The sequence below is a fragment of the Trachypithecus francoisi genome, unplaced genomic scaffold (genome assembly GCF_009764315.1).
Source record: "Trachypithecus francoisi isolate TF-2019V2 unplaced genomic scaffold, Tfra_2.0 Lachesis_group0, whole genome shotgun sequence".
Lineage (NCBI taxonomy): Eukaryota > Metazoa > Chordata > Mammalia > Primates > Cercopithecidae > Trachypithecus > Trachypithecus francoisi.
In genome coordinates this window covers 139,338,407-139,351,901 of record NW_022681453.1, presented here as the reverse complement: position 1 = coordinate 139,351,901, position 13,495 = coordinate 139,338,407, and the positions used below count along the sequence as shown (strand labels likewise).

The following is a 13,495-nucleotide window of genomic DNA, read 5'->3' as shown; positions in this document are numbered from 1 at the left end:
AAACAAAAAAGAAAAACAGAAAACAGAATGCATATCCCCAATGACTACATATCCTATTCCAAGGACTGTTTCTCTATTTTCAGGAAGTTCCAAGAGGGTGGATCCTATCTTTTTTATTTATTTATTTATTTGTTTGTTTGTTTATTTATTTATTTATTTTTAATTTTTGGGACAAGGTCTTGCTATGTTGCTCAGGCTGGTCTCAAACTCCTGAGCTTGGGCAATGCTCCTGCCCAGCCTCCCAAAGTGCTGAGATTAAGGGTATGAGCCGCAACACCCAGCCGATCCTATCTTTTGTTTTTGAGACGGAGTCTCGCTCTGTCGCCCAAGCTGGAGTACAGTGGCTGGATCTCAGCTCACTGCAAGCTCCGCCTCCCGGGTTCACGCCATTCTCCTGCCTCAACCGCCCGATTAGCTGGGACTACAGGTGCCCGCCACCTCGCCCGGCTAGTGTTTTGTAATTTTTAGTAGAGACGGGGTTTCACCGTGTTAGCCAGGATGGTCTTGATCTCCTGACCTTGTGATCCGCCCGCCTCGGCCTCCCAAAGTGCTGGGATTACAGGCTTGAGCCACCACGCCCGGCCCTATCTTTTTTTTTTTAATGGCAGATTAATTTTATTGCTGTGAATGCATTTATCATGTACTCTAGATTATTTTAATTCTGATGCTAAAGCCATCCATTGTCTTTTGTTAGGAGTCAAACAAAATTTTAGTAACCAAAACATATTTTCAATAAAATTGTCTATGTATATATGTAGATAAACAACAAAACAGTACCAAGAACCTGTGTAAAATTTCATCATACAATTTCTATGCAAGCTGCTTGATTACAGAAAACGGTTCAAACTGTTCATCAAAAACTGGGGGTTGATTTTTCATTGATATTTCAGACATTCAAATCAATACAACCTATATTCTGAGTATCAACCTGAACGGCACAGGGTAAGATGTGAACTCCTCACATAGTGTTGAAGATGTGTTGCAATCTGTAGTTGAATTGGCATTGCATTTCCTCAGAGTTAAGCTGCCTTTGTGAGAGATATCTTCTATCGCTGAGAGATCAGCTACATCAAGATGGCTCATCAGCTAAATCACATTGGTCAAGATACCTGCTAACCAAGCAAACTAATAAATTCAAAGTAGGAATCTTCTCATCATCTTTGCTCTCCACTAAGAGCCTCACTTCACAGCACCTTGCAAGCTGCCAAATCAGTGAATGAGCCTGAGGTAATAAAGGCTTTCCAGACAAGTCCATAAAGCATAAAGCCATCTTCCTTGTGCAGAATCTACTCTGGGACTTTCGACTGTGGCTTGTCCAACAGCCCCGTCAGCACATAACTTTTCACCCAGGGAAGATTTCTTCCAGCCTTATTCATCTTCAGGTTTTGGCATCGTCACATTACTCTCCAACTGTTGTGATTTACAGTGACTTCTATGTTTGTTCACATTCTGTCCAACAGTTGGAAACAGTGCCACTTGTTGCTGTTGCCACTGAAGTGCGGGGCAATAACCTTCAGGGGCCAGTTGGCATCTTGAAAGAAAAATATTCACACTTTGCTTCCTTTTCAACTTCTTTTCTGTTTTTGAGATGGAGTTTTGCTCCTGTTGCCCAGGCTGGAGTGCAATGGCGCAATCTCAGCTCACTGCAATCTCCACCTCCCGGGTTCAAGCAATTCTCCTGCCTCAGCCTCCCGAGAATCTGGGATTATAGGTGTGCACTACCATGCCAGGCTAATTTTTTGTCTTTTTGGTAGAGACAGGGTTTCACCATGCTGGCCAGGCTGGTCTTGAACTACTGACCTCGTGATCTGCCTGCCTCGGCCTCCCAAAGTGCTGGGATTACAGGCATGAGCCACTGCTCCTGGCCTTCCTTTTCAACTCCTTTGGGTCAATTTGTGCTACCACAACATCTGGACATTGCGCTGCTTCGATCTGGACCCGCCTCAGGCATTCCTGAGGTGTCCTCAGGGGAACCGAGGGATCAAAACCTTCCATCAAGTTGCAGAGCTCTACTGACAATAGTGGAGGTGTCAACTCTTCCATTGCAGACTCTGCTGGTACCCAAACCATGGTTTTCAAACCACCCGATCCTATCTTTTTGATCACTGATTTAGATTCAGGATAATATAGTGTCCAACACGTAGTAGATCCTCAATATATATTTGTTGAATAAAGGAATGGAGAATACATAGGAATCCTTAGATTCTACTTTTAATTTTTTTGAGACAGAGTCTGGCTCTGTCGCTCAGGCCAGAGTGCAGTGGCACGATCTCAGTTCATTGCAACCTCTGCCTCAGGTTCAAGTGATTCTCCTGCCTCAGCCTCCCGAGTAGCTGGGATTACAGGCATGTGCCACCACGTCCGGCTAATTTTTGTATTTTTTTGTAGAGTCTGGGTTTCACCATGCTGACAAGGCTGGTCTTGAATTGCTGACCTCAGGTGATCAGCCCACCTCGGCCTCCCAAAGTTCTGGGATTACCGGCGTGAGCCACTGTGCCCAGCCAGATTCTGCTTTTAAATTGATGCGGGTTCCAGAGAGTACTGATGGAAGACTTTTTCTCTAATCATAACCTGATTTTCTCCACCCATAGCCAAGCCATTAGAGCAGCTCAGTGCCTTAGTTATTCAACTCTAAATGACTCCTCATTACACACACTACACTGTCTTGTCTTAACCATTTCCCCCTTTTATGTCTTCATTATCATCTCTGTTCCCTCATTCTTTGCAGATAATTTTTTTCCTTGTTATAAAAATTTAAAACAAAATTATTAAGAACCATCTCCAACTAGTGCAAAAATAGAGCCCCATGGAGCAAAATTAATAAGCTAGAAACAGACCTTAATGCATATATCAAAAAGTCAGTCTATAATGAGGAAAGCATCACAAGTTCCCAAGGAAAGGGAGAATTTTAGTGCTGAGATAATTGGCTAAGCATTCTGAGGGGTAATAAAGTTATGTCCTAATTTCCCAATGTTCACCAAAATAAATTCCGGATGGATTAAATAATTTTATGTAAAAATTAAAAGAATCAAAGTAGAAAAATATGCAAATATCTACTCTCCAAATGATAAATGCCTTTCTAAGCTTAATAATAATTTTTTTTTTTGAGACAGTGTCTTGCTGTGTTGCCCAGGCTGGAGTGCAGTGGCACAATCTCAGCTCACTGCAACCTCTGTTTCCCGGGCTCAAACCACTCTCCTGTCTCAGCCTCATGAGTAACTCAACTATAGGCTTGCACCAACACACCCGGGTTTTTTTTGTATTTTTGGTAGAGATGGGCTTTCACTCTATTGCCCAGGCTGGTCTTCAACTCCTGAGCTCAAGTGATCTGCCCACCTCAGCCTCTCAAAGTGCTGGGATTAGAGGTGCAAGCCACTGTGCCTGACAAATAATAATGTTTTTAAAGCCACAGAGGTGGCCGAGCACAGTGGCTCACGCCTGTAATCCCAGCACTTTGGGAGGCCGAGGTGGGTGGTCAAGAGATCGAGACCATCCTAGCCAACTTGGTGAAACCCTGTCTCTACTAAAAATACAAAAATTAGCCTGGTATGGTGGTGGGCATCTGTAATCCCAGCTACTCAGGAGCCTGAGGCAGGAGAATCACTGGAACCCGGAGGTGGAGGTTGCAGTGAGCCGAGATTGCACCACTACACTCCAGCCTGGCGACAGAGCAAGACCCCGTCTCAAAAAAAAATTATAATAAATAAATAAATAAAGCCACAGAGGAAATGTTAAACTGTTGACACCACCCTATCACATAGGAATTTATCCTCAGACAAAAAACCTGACATGTTTGCCAAGACTGATGTGTAAGAATGTTCTTTTCAGTGTTAACTCTGTACCAGGAAAGAGGAAAGGAAACTAGCTTTTATTCTGGACAAGGAGACAGCATCTCTCCCTTGTTCTATCGGAGATTGTTCAGGGAGGCTGACGTAATAGTTTGACCTGAATTTGTAAGAGAAAACTTTAAATTATAATAATCTGCAAATTCTTTGAATTGCTAAAGGTAAAAATCAGGGATGGGAGACATTTGTTTAGGAAGATTCTTTAATGGTGTTTGCAGATAACAGATTAGGTCAGTTTCATCTAAAGGGAAGTGATTAATAGAGATTTCAAATGCTGCCCCAGATAACATAATAGGACTTATAAATTTTTCCCTGAAGACAAGGAAGAAAGAGGGGGTAGAAGAGGTGAGAAGGGAAAATAGAAAAAGCTTCAGGCAGAGCCCTAGAGTGTGAAGCCTCATGCTCACATGTATATATACATATATACGTATATACATATACAAATATACATATACAAATACATATATACATATACAAATATACAAATGTATATACATATACAAATACAAATATATGCAGTTCTTTTAAAAGAACTGTTGAAGAAAATCAGAATATATGCATTTATATGTGTATTATGCATTCATATGTGTATAATACATATACACATTTACATATCTTTAATGTATACGTATATATGCATATATACACATATATACATTATAGATATTTTATATATTACACGTGTGGATATGCACACATATAATTGTATACACATATATATAATTTTAAAATGTTCATTTAAATCATATGATGTACAGGCCGGGCGCCGTGGCTTACACCTGTAATCCCAGCACTTCGGGAGACTGAGGCAGGCAGATCACTTGAGGTCAGGAGTTGGAGGCAAGCCTGACTAACATAGTGAAATCCCATATCTACTAAAAAATACAAAAATTAGCCAGATATGGGTCATGCGTGCTTGTAGTCCCAACTACTTGGGAGGCCGCAGCAGGAGAATCACTGGAACCCAGCAGATGGAGGTTGCAGTGAGCCGAGATCATGCCACTTCCTAGAAGTGGAATTGCTGGATCGAATGGGGATGTGCAATTACCATTTTCATGAATACTGCCAAACTGCTCTCCCATCAGCAATGTGCATCTGCCTGCTTTCTAACACCCTTACCATCACCATGTTTAATACTCAATTTTAAGTTGTTTTCTTTCTATGCTGGAACTTCTCTCTGTTATTGCCACACGTTCAGTAAAAGTGTGTGTCACAGAGTAACATGGGCTTTGGGGAATGAAGAAGGAGAAGGAAAGTACTTTTAAAGGTACTGTTGAAGAAGATCAGAACATGCCATCCCAAAACATGCTACTTAAACATATTGATTATTTTGAACTGAAGACAATTAAGAGACAGCTGATTTCAGGGTCAGGCCTGTTAATACTTGGATGAGAGAAACAGCAGATGCAGGAAGGATTCCCTAATCTCCTCTTTCTACCTAAAAGGAGGGCATAAATTGCCTGCCAGGAAGTACCCTCCTTGCACCAGGAAAAGGAGAACATTCTTATCAATGGAGGTGGGGAATTGACACCAACATGAATCTACAGAAACAAACCTTACAAAAATAATACATCTGGCTGGGTGCAGTGGCTCACACCTGTAATCCCAACATTTTGAGGGGCTGAGATGGGTTGATCACTTGAGGCTAGGAGTTCAGGACCACCCTGGTCAACATGGTGAAACCCTATCTCTACCAAAAATACAGAAATTATTCAGCTGTGGTGGCACACACGTGTAGGCCCAGCTACTCGAGAAGCTGAGGCAGGAGAATCGCTTGAACCCAGGAGGCAGAGGTTGCAGGGAGCTCAGATTACACCACTGCACTCTAGCCTGTGTAACAGAGACTCCATCTTTAAAAAACATTAAAAAACTTCCATTAATTTCCCCCATATGTTTCCAATCACTTTCCTGTAATTTACTGCCCCCTAGCTCAAGTTTCTTTTTCCATTGCCTCTTCGTGTTTCTACAATTTATTGCTCTTTGTTAAAATGATATATAAGCCTCTGGGTCTAGTCATTTATTTGAGTCTTCCTTTCTTTTCTACGAAGGCCTCCATGTGCACATAAAATTTAGAATATTATCAAATAAAATTTGTATGCTTTTCTCCTGTTAATCTGTCTTTTGTCAGTGAAAGTCACAGGTCACAGAACTTATAAGAATAGAGGAAACAAAGGCCCCCTTCTACACTATCAAATGTGTGAGGGGAAGCAGGGTCAGATGAGACTAGCATGTGCTAGAGATAAGATGCTGAGAAGGAAGCAAGACTTAAGGAATTTGTTGTGAGAAAAGACCAAAAAATATTATTTCCCAGAAAATCCAGTCTAGTCTGGAGTTGCCAAGTATGTGTAATGGATGCTAGAGTCATTAATATGGTTATTAAAGGAAAAAGACATCCCAGAAGGCCACAAATTTTAAGGACTCTTAGGTTGTTATTATAAGGGTGAAAATCTCCCATCCAAGAGGGAGAGGGTGTCTGGCTCTTCCAGTGTATTCACTAATACACTAGTGCTGGAAGAATTATCATGCTACTTCCCAGGTCTTCCAGAGTAAAGGGGAGCATCAGTCTTGAAGCTCGCAGGCTCCAGTTTCTGTCTCTAGGATAATCCATTCCCTCAATTGGTAATCTGAGAGTGGAGCACACTATATCCTAAAGAGGACTCCAGACCCCACGACATCATGGCCAGCTTTACAACCTGGAAGAGCACCATGGAAACCATCTCCTGCCTTCTAAATTTATGCCCCTGGCTAGTGGATTTTTCCCTTCTATTTCATTAATTTCTGCTTTTTATCTTTAGTAATGCTTTTCTTCTGTTTCTACTGTGATCATTTTTGTTGTTATTTTTCTTTTTCTCTTTTTCTTTTCTTTTCTTTTTTTTCTATTTTTGTTTTTGAGATGGAGTCTCACTCTGTTGCCTAGGCTGGAGTGCAGTGGCATGATCGCAGCTCACTGCAACCTCCGCCTCCTGGATTCAAGTGATGCCTCAGCCTCCAGAATAGCTGGGATCACAGGCACCTGCAATCACACTTGGCTAATTTTTATATTTTTAGTAGAGACATTGTTTCAGCATGTTGTCCAGGCTGGTCTCTAACTCCTGACCTCAAGTGATCTGCCGCCTCAGCCTTCCAAAGTGTTGGGATTACAGGCATGAGTGAGCGCGTCCAGCTTTGTTGTTATTTTTCTAAGTTAATTGTCTTGAAACTAAATCCAACATGTAATTGGCAAATTCATAACCATAATGAGCAACTTCAAAACACCTTTCTCAGGAACTGACAGAGGACAATTTAAGTAGGACAATGCCACATAAAAAGAGGGTTTAGAAGACTTGTACATGTCAGTTAATAAGCTTGAAAATATGCATATGATATTTGGAACTCAACAAATACGATATGTCTTCTTTCCAAACTTTTGTGGTACATTAAAAAAAAAGTAGCCCTTCGTTAGACCACAAAGAGAATTTCAATAAATTCCAAAACCCAAATAACATATAGGCTAATAAAATCTATTTGACTGCCAATTAAAAAAAAAAAACTTTTAAATGTCTTGATCAAAAATAAAATGTGGCTGGGTGCAGTGGCTCACACCTGTAATCCCAGCACTTTGGGAGGCCAAGGCGGGCAGATAGCGAGGTCAGGAGTTTGAGAACATCCTGGCCAACGTGGTGAAACCCTGTCTCTACTAAAAATACAAAAATTAGCTGGGTGTGGTGGTGGGCGCTTGTAATCCCAGCTATTTGGGAGGCTGAGGCAGGAGAATCACTTGAACCCGGGAGGCAGAGGTTGTGGTGAGCCGAGATTGAGCTATTGCACTCCCACCTGGGCAACAAGAGTGAAACTCCATCTAAAATAAAATAAAATAAAATAAAATAAAATAAAATAAAATAAAATGCAAGCTCTGGTGAACAAGAATTTGGTAAAAAGTAAAATAAAAATATGCAAACTATGGGTACTACACCTTTTCACTTGCTTTTGGTGATACTAATTATAATTGTTAAAGTTTTTCACTTGCTTTCTGCATTTTTTTTAGTCATCTGATTTATTGGTTTGCTTATTTTAATGGCTTTCGTGTTAGAGTCTTTCCTCAAATATCTTGATATTTCTCTCTTTTTCAATGTTTTCTTGGGATGGAGTTTCACTCTTGTTGCCCAGGCTATAGTGCAATGGCGAGATCTCGGCTCACTGCAGCCTCTGCCTCCCGGGTTCAAGTGATTCTCTTGCCTCAGCCTCCTGAGTAGCTGGGATTACAGGCATGCGCCATCACTCCCTGCTAATTTTGCATTTTTAGTAGACACAGGGTTTCACCATGCTGGCCAGGTTGGTCTTGAACTCCTGACCTCAGGTGACCTGCCCGCCTTCACCTCCCAAAGTGCTGGGATTATAGACGTGAGCCACTGTGCCCGGCCACATATCTTAATATGTCTGACTGTGTGCTCACATATGTAATAGTAAGGCACTAAAAGGCTCATTCAGTGTTTGCTGCACATTGGGGGGTTTATTGATTGGTAAACTTCGTTTTATGGTGATGAGGTAGTGAGTTTTTTTAAAAAAATGACATCTAGAAGCATAGTTTTATTTCTGTTTTGTTTGTTTGTTTGTTTGTTTGTTTTTGAGACGGAGTTTCGCTCTTGTTGCCCAGGCCAGAGTGTAATGGCGCGATCTCGGCTCACTGCAACCTCTGCCTCTCAGGTTTACGCCATTCTCCTGCCTTAGCCTCCCAAGTAGCTGAGATTATGGGCATGCGCCACAACGCCTGGCTAATTTTGTATTTTCTGTAGAGACAGGGTTTCTCCATGTTGGTCAGGCTGGTCTTGAACTCCTGACCTCAGGTGATCAGCCCGCCTTGGCCTCCCAAAGTGCTGGGATTACAGGCATGAGCCGCCATGCCTGGTCCTGGTTTTCTTGTTTGTTTGTTTTTGTTTTATTTTTAAATTAGGAAATGTGGCCCAGATGCTGTGGAGACTCAAGCCTGTAATCCCAGCACTTTAGGAGATGTAGGCCAGTGAATCGCTTGAGCTCATGAGTTCAAGAACAGACTGGGCAACACGCAAAAATCCATCTCTCCAAAAAATAGAAAAATTATCTGGGCATCATGGCATACACCGGTAGTCCCAGCTATTTGGGATGCTGAGATGGAAGGATCACTTGAGCCCAGAAGGCAGAGGTTGCAGCCAGTCGAGATCACGCCATGCACTCCAGCCTGGTCGATAGAGCCAGACCTTGTCTCAAAAAAACAAAACAACAAAAAAATAGGAAATACTCTCTTTTGCCAGATGTCAGTATTTCTTGTACAAATCTCTTTCCCAATAAATAACATTCCAATTTTTAAATTGAAGATTAGAAGACTAATTGCCATTATGTTTGCAGGAAAGGGGCTTAAGGAAAGGCTTTGTGGTTCAAAAGCCAGATTTTCATTCATTCTCCACTGTCCCAAGCCTTTTGTTCATATTGTTTAGAAAGTATTTCCATGTTTCACCTTGAACGTAAATGTTACTACATGGAGAAACTTGCCTTGGGTGATGAGATCTGCTGGTATTAAAGGTGGAATTCTTTTCATTCATTAACAAGATGAGGATAAATCCTCCAGGACTAACATGTTAGTGGCTGAGGTGCAGTTGCTATGAATCCTCTGTTTGTCTAAAGTCAAGTACTTTTCTGTGTTCCAAAAAATGCTTCAGGACTTCCACCTAATGATGGTTCCCTTGCTTGTTCTTAAGTACCCTTATGGTTTCAATCCCAATTCAGTAATTGTAGTGAGCTTTTAGGAGTATTTGCGGTAAATTCATGTGTTCAGTTCTTCACCTTGAATCTTAAGTCTACATTATTTTATGAGGACAGTTGTAGCCTTTCCCAAGTGTCTTATTTTTGTTCCCTTCTAAGTAGAGGTGGAGAGTCTGTCTTAGGGGCCACCCTGAGCACCCGTGAAGTCCTTCAGAGCCTTCGAAATAAGTATTCTTTGTTCTAACTGCTCTCCAATATTCAAGTGGATTTTCTTAATTTGTTTTCCTTTTCCTTCATTTATTTTTTTCTATAATGAAACAATGTCATTTGTAGCCACATGGATGGAACTGGAGGCCATTATTTTGTGTGAAATAAGCCAGGCACAAAAAGACAAATATTTCATGCTCTTACTTATATGTGGAAGCTAAAAACATTGATCACATGGAGGTACGAAGTGAAAAGATAAAATTCAGAGACTGGGAAAGGTGAGTGCGGAGAGAGGGGATAATGAAGTAAAGTGTGTTAAAGTGTACAAAAATATAGTAAGATGGAAGAAATTAAATGTTTGATAGCAGAGTAGAGTGACAATACTTTACAAAAAGATATGGAACTTGAGTGATGGGCACCCTAAATACCCTGACTTGATCACTGTGAATTACATGCGTGTAACAAAATTTCATACTTACCCCATGAATTTGTAGAAATAAAAGAATTTTAAAATAAACATGATAAAACATTTTTTTCCCTCCTTTTTAGGTGCCTTTAGAACTTGAGGGTGAAGCATACTTCAGATAATAAACATTTTTGGGTGTGGTGGCTCATGCCTGTAATCCTAGCACTTTGGGAGTCTGAGACGGTAGGATTGCTTGAGACCAGGTTGGGCAACATAGTGAGACCCCAGGCCCCATCTCCACACACACACACACACACACCACACACACACACACACACAATTAGCCGGGCATGGTGGTGTGCATCTGGAGTCCTAGCTACTAGGGAGGCTGACATGGGAGAATCTCTTGAGCCCAGGAGTTTGAGGCTACAATGAGTTATTATCATGCCACTGCACTGCAGCCTAGGCAACAGAGGGAGGCCCTGTCTCTAAAAAAGAAATTTAGGCCAGGTGTGATGGCTCATGCCTGTAATCCCAGCATTTCGGAAGGCCGTGGCGGGTGGTTCACCTGAGGTCAGGAGTTCAAGACCAGCCTGGTTGACACGGTGAAACCCCGTCTCTACTAAAAAATACAAAAATTAGCTGGGCGTGGTGGCAGATGCCTATAATTCCAGCTACTGGGGAGGCTGAGGCAGGATAATCGCTTGAACACAGGAGGTGGAGGTTGCGGTGAGCCAAGATCATGCCATTGTACTCCAGCCTGGGAGACAGAGGGAGAGACTCCGTCTCAAAAAAAAAAAAAAAAAAAAGAGGCCGGGCGCGGTGGCTCAAGCCTGTAATCCCAGCACTTTGGGAGGCCGAGACGGGCGGATCACGAGGTCAGGAGATCGAGACCATCCTGGCTAACATGGTGAAACCCCGTCTCTACTAAAAAAAATACAAAAAACTAGCCGGGCGAGGTGGCGGGCGCCTGTAGTCCCAGCTACTCGGGAGGCTGAGGCAGGAGAATGGCGTAAACCCGGGAGGCGGAGCTTGCAGTGAGCTGAGATCCGGCCACTGCACTCCAGCCTGGGCAACAGAGCGAGACTCCGTCTCAAAAAAAAAAAAAAAAAAAGAAAAGAAATTTAAAAACGAATTTTATATTTTGCTAACTTTACATGCATTATTATTATTATTATTCATATACTTCTTTGTATGAATATTTTTTCTCTTCTGCAATATCTAATGCAATGCTTTGCCTAAAAAAGAAAGTTTCTTTCCTTTTCTTTTTTTTTTTTTTGAGAGTCTTGTTCTGTTGCCCAGGTTGGAGTGCAGTGGCATGATCTCTGCTCACTGTAACCTCTGCCTCCCGGGTTCAAGAGATTCACCTGCCTCAGCCTCCTGAGTAGCTGATTTGATAGGCACCCACCACCACGCCTGGCTACTTTTTGTATTTTTAGTAGAGACGGGGTTTCACTATGTTGGCCAGGTTGATCTTCAACTTCTGACCTCAGGTAATTTGCCTGCCTTGGCTTCACAAAGTGCTGACATTACAGGTGTGAGCCACTGCACCCGGCCTTAAAAAAGGAAGTTTCTATGTGCTTGAATTAAGAGTTTTTTTGTTTTTAATTTTTTTGAGACAAGGTCGCACTCTATCGTCCAGACTGGAGGGCAGTGGTGCGATCATGACTTACTGCAGCCTTGATCTTCTAGGCTCAGGTGATCCTCTCACCTCAGCCTCCCAAAGTACTGGGATTACAGCTGTGAGCCACTGAGTCTGGCAAGAGGTTCTTCATGATCATCTAGAAGTGAGGAAGATGAGACATTAGTTGTTTCTGGAAGGAAGAATTTGCCTGAATAAACTCCACATTGATATTCTCCATGTCAGATCCACTCTTACCAATTATAATGAGAATGAAAATCTAAAACTGAGATGAAAGCAAAGGTCACTCTGAAAGCAGTTGGGAATTTAAGCAATTCAAAACATGGCATTTCAGCTCTCGTCCTACTTAAGAATCTAAATAGCACTCAACTGTTTTATGCTTTTTGAAATTGAACTTATGTCTGTCAAGGTCTAATCTTTGGACCAGTAGTGGTCACTGAGTAGGGTCCATGCTTTCTCTGGTTTGTCTTTTTTTTTTTTTTTGAGACAGAGTCTTGCTCTGTCGCCCAGGCTGGAGGCCAGTGGTGCCATCTCAGTTGACTGCAAGCTCCGCCTCCTGGGTTCACGCCGTTCTTCTGCCTCAGCCTCCTGAGGAGCTGGGTCTACAGGCGCTCGCCATTCTTCTGCCTCAGACTCCTGAGGAGCTGGGTCTACAGGCGCTCGCCACCATGCCCACCTAATTTTTTGTAGTTTTAGTAGAGATGGGGTTTCACCATGTTAGCCAGGATGGTCTCCATCTCCTGACCTCGTGATCTGCCTGCCTCGGCCTCCCAAAGTGCTGGGATTACAGGCGTGAGCCACTGCACCCGGCCTCTCTGGTTTGTCTTTTGTGATACTGTCTTAAAATGGTCCATGCTTTCTCTAGTTTGTCTTTTGTGATATTGTCTTAAAATTATCTATAGCAGGAGTTCTTAAACTTTTCTGAGTCATTGGCACCTTTGAGAATCTGACCAAACTCACAGACCCTCTAGCCAGAAACAAATGCACATGCATACAAACATTTAATTGTCTTTGTAGGTTCATGTGTTGCCTGGAAGTGTTACCAGAAAGGGGTCCCGATTCAGACCCCAAAATAGGGTCCTTGGATCTCAAGCAAGAAAGAATTCGAGGGGAATCTATACAAGAAAGCGAAAGTAAGTTCTTTAAGAAAGTGAAGGAATAAAAGAATGGCTACTCCACAGGCAGGGCAGCAGCTTGGGTTGCTGGACTGATAATTGTTATAGTTTCTTCCTGCCTGCCTGCCTGCCTGCCTCCTTCCCTCCCTCTCTCCCTCCCTCCCTTCCTCCCTCCCTTCCTTTTGTCCTTCCTTCCCTCCCTCCCTCCTGCCTTCCTTTCTTTGGCAGAGTCTCACTCTGTCGCCCAGGATGGAGTGCAGTGGTGCCATCTTGGCTCACTGCAACCTCAGCCCCCGACCCCGTCCGGGTTCAAGCAATTCTCCCACCTCAGCCTCCTGAGTAGCTGGGATTACAGGTGCGTGCCACCATGCCTGGCTAATTTTTGTATTTTTAGTCGAGATGGGGTTTCATCATTTTGGCCAGGCTGGTCTTAAACTCCTGATCTCAAGTGATCTGCCCACCTTGGCCTCTCAAAGTGCTGGGATTACAGGCGTCAGCCACCATGCCCAGCCTATATCTTGATATATGCTATACAATGGGTGGATTATTCGTAAGTTTTCCGCAA

At 42.6% G+C, this 13,495-nt stretch overlaps 1 protein-coding gene and 1 pseudogene across 1 annotated transcript in view; one reads left to right on the top strand and one right to left on the bottom strand.

The window, feature by feature from the left end:
* Positions 1 to 1,069: 1,069 nt before the first annotated feature.
* LOC117078607 lies at positions 1,070 to 6,562 on the bottom strand (annotated as a pseudogene).
* A 6,299-nt stretch (positions 6,563 to 12,861) lies between these two features.
* The window catches only part of ULK4 (unc-51 like kinase 4), a 735,134-nt gene continuing 734,500 nt past the window's right edge, over positions 12,862 to 13,495 (top strand). The window contains exon 1 of the mRNA XM_033212151.1: positions 12,862 to 12,948. The gene's annotated coding sequence lies outside the window, so the exon portion shown is untranslated. The remainder of the gene's footprint in view (positions 12,949 to 13,495) is intronic.